At 39.1% G+C, this 3,498-nt stretch overlaps 1 long non-coding RNA gene across 1 annotated transcript; it reads left to right on the top strand.

Annotated features, from left to right (window-relative positions):
* The first annotated feature begins 204 nt into the window (after positions 1-204).
* On the top strand, positions 205-3,099 carry LOC127438486 (uncharacterized). Its single transcript, XR_007896746.1, has 2 exons — positions 205-456; positions 999-3,099. It is a non-coding gene; the product is annotated as an uncharacterized LOC127438486 (long non-coding RNA).
* Positions 3,100-3,498: the final 399 nt, after the last annotated feature.

Consider the following 3,498-nt stretch of genomic DNA (forward strand, 5'->3'; position numbering starts at 1 on the left):
TTATTTTAATGCACATATAGTATATTTTATTATATTATTTCAATGTTTTAGTAATCAAATATTGCTGAAGAAATTTAGTAAATGTCACAAACTAGAAAAGAAATTAAATTGAACAATTAGGAATAGCTCCACCCTTAGTGGGTTGTGTCATCTCTAGTACTAAATAGAGGTGAACAGTCTCTCGTCATGTAATGAAATGAAATGGCCACTGGAGTAGTGATGCATGTTAGTAGCAGTTCTAAAGTTGAGAAAGTGAGAAATACTAGATTAATAATTGAGATTCATAGTTTAAGACATCGTTAACAGGAAAAAGTTGTTTAAATAGTTCTAATCGCGTTTGTATTAACTCCAAAGATTGAACGAGAAAATGAGCTGATTCATCTCACGGAAACTGCATAAAACAGATTTTCCTTGATTCATCAGAGATTATTTCAAATTGTTGTCATTTTATTCTTGGTAAGTGAGCTCATAAGCTACCATATTTAGTTATGGTTTTTATAACTTTTCAGTCTTTTGTGAAGTTGTGTTTTTAATTGATTACTGTGATGTATAAATTTGTGAAATATGTTAGGAAATATGAGTAAAGTGATACATTGAATGTTGATTGCTGTTTAAAAGTATGTATTTTTGCTAAATTTATGAGGGTAATGAGTGCAACGTAGCTCACGTAGAGTTTTGCTAACCATGCGGGCTCATGTGCTACGAGCTATAGCTAATCGAGTGCACATACATCATTCCAAGACGATGTTCTTTGTTAATATAGTTATATTTCTGTTAAGGAAATGTGTTAACACAAGGAAATAAGTGTTTTAGTGTTTGGAAATGTGTATTTATGCATTTAAAACATTTGTGTTGAAAGATCATTTGAAATGTTAACGTTGTTAAATGGGAATTAATTGTAATTTATTTGTGATTTTTCTGCCTTGTCTTTGCAAGGTTGGGGTTTTTTTTTTTTTAATATATATATTTTTTATATATCCCTTTGATATTGAATGAAGAGTCTCCCGGAGTTCTGAGTAAAACTGTTTCTGCCATCAACAAGCAGTGCTCAACATTGGTAGAAACTGGCGAGCCAACCTGGTTTTTCCTGAGCTTGGACAACATTTCCTGGTTCATCGAAGTGGTAGGACCACACATGTTCATTTTATCCTTTCCCTGGATAATATCACAACTGTGGGCAAGAACTTTTTTTTTTTTTTTTGTTTTTTTTTTTTGCATCTTGGAGTTTGCATATCTGTATTCTTTAAACTGAACACTGTAACAGATGTATGAAAGACACTGAACTGAGCTAAACTCTTGTTTATTTAATTGAGTCATTACCATCAAAGACATTTAGCTGAAAAAGAACTCTGATTTGGGTGTCATTGGATATTTTACCCAAAATGTATTGTCCAAACTAGTGTTTGTTTTGTTTTCCCCATCTTTTATTGAAATTGTTCTGAAAAAAGGGAACAGGAAGGTTGAGTCATATAACTGTAATTTGAGTTTTGAATGTTAACCAGTTATATCATTTATGTGGAAAAGAAACACGGTTGTTTAAGGTTCTTTTGTGAAATATTTAAAAAAAAAATATATATATTTTTTTTCCCTCTCCAACATTCCCTCTTAAATAATACACAGAAATACAAAAGAAAATTACTTATCTTTTCAGCTATAACCCAGTCTTCTGTGGTTATTTCCCTTGTCTCGCTGCAACGCTGGCTCAAGAGCGAACGTGGTCTTCTGATCTGGTCCAAGGCATTAGAAAGTGGTTTATGCTTAGATTGTAAGCCACGTGTGTCACGTGCTACAAGAGTTGGCGAGCCAGTTCTTGCAGCGAGGGTAACTGTTAAAGAAACCGAGAAGGGAAATTAGTAAAATGAGGAGGTTTGAAATTTTCAACCGTTACAGTGGAAATTGTGAAGTGGGAAAACGTTAACGTAGCAAATGTGCTCCTAGTCGGAGGCCTTACGTTAACGGAAGTAGACCATGAGCTGGAAATGTACCAGAGATATGGTTCAATTAGCCGTAATATTATCATTGATGACCCAGCTTCAGAGTTTCACAGAAGTGTCATCATAGAATATAACCATAACTCAGCAATCCAAAATTTGTGCCCTTTCTTACCCTTAACTTTGGGGAGTCTCTCCGACCCAGGTGTTACCTTCCGAGTGCATGCCTTAGCTGCTGTCTGCACTCAAACTGCTAGCTGCGCTGCCACTGAAAGGTATCTTGAGGAATTGAAGGCCATTGCCAAAGAGAGTGGAAGGCCTTTCCAAAGTGTGCTTCAAGAGGAATTGGAGAAACTCAGAGAAACCCATTCTGCAAATCAAGATCCAGCAGAATCTCAACATATGGGCTGCCATGGCTTTAGCAGTGACTCCCAGAGTGCAGAGGCCATCATCCCACCACCAATAAGTAGCTCCCAGACTTCCAACCTGACTCATTTAAAAGTAACAAACTCAAAGCTCAGAACCTAAAAACCCAACCAAGTATAAAACTACATTTGTGTCTCCCCTTTCTCCAGAAGCCACCACTGATGATATTACTGTGACAACCTGCCCTGCTTTCCCCACAAATATTTTGGACCCACCCAGTATCCAGAGAATGGTGGTTGAACACAGTGAAAACAAGCGAAGCTACCCTGTCCCAGCAAACCTCAGTCTGTCTGAAGGTTTTCTCAGGGAGGTCTCCTCGTCCCCCCAACAAACCAGATTTCGACACCTGGCGTGCAAGTGTAGACTTCTTGTTAAATGATCCTTCCATCTCTGACTTGCACAGAACACGAAAAATCCTTGACAGTCTCTTACCTCCAGCTGCCGACATTGTCAAACATGTGCGCCCTACCTGCTGTGTATCTTGAGCTGTTAGAGTCCGTATATGGTTCTGTCGAGGACGGAGACAAGTTGTTGGCCAAACTCATGGGCACTCTACAGAATCAGAGTGAGAAACCATCAGACTATCTGCACCGCTTACAAGTCATTCTGAATGCAGCAATCAGGCGAGGTGGCATAGCAGAAAGTGAACGTGATTGTTACCTTTTGAAACAGTTCTGCAGAGGGTGTTGGGACAATTGTCTCATTGCTGACCTTCAGCTTGAAAAAAGAGAAATCCAACCACCCACTTTTGCCGAATTAGCAGTGCTTATTCGAACCCAAGAAGACAAACATGCCTCTAAAGAGGAACGGATGAGGAAGCATCTTGGGATGACAGCCCCATAATGCCTACCCCAAGTCACGGGCCCTTGTGGTGCCAGATTTAACAAGTCTTTCCCAAATTCTAGTTGGGAACAATTCTTTAGATGTGCTTTACAGCAAGTGTGCTAAAGAAAATGCGGCTAACTTTCAGTCAAGCTTCCGTGGTTACCAAGCAGTACTTAAAGTTTTGGAAGCTAGGTGGAGACAAGCCAGTAGTGAGACTCTGGGTTATGTGAAGTTGAATGGAAACTCCCCTGAAGTTGTGCCTGCAGGAAGCACAGTGGTCTTGGACGGCTTTGTCCACCTACATGGCCCCCACACA

The sequence above is a fragment of the Myxocyprinus asiaticus genome, chromosome 49 (genome assembly GCF_019703515.2).
Source record: "Myxocyprinus asiaticus isolate MX2 ecotype Aquarium Trade chromosome 49, UBuf_Myxa_2, whole genome shotgun sequence".
NCBI classification, from domain to species: Eukaryota; Metazoa; Chordata; class Actinopteri; order Cypriniformes; family Catostomidae; genus Myxocyprinus; species Myxocyprinus asiaticus.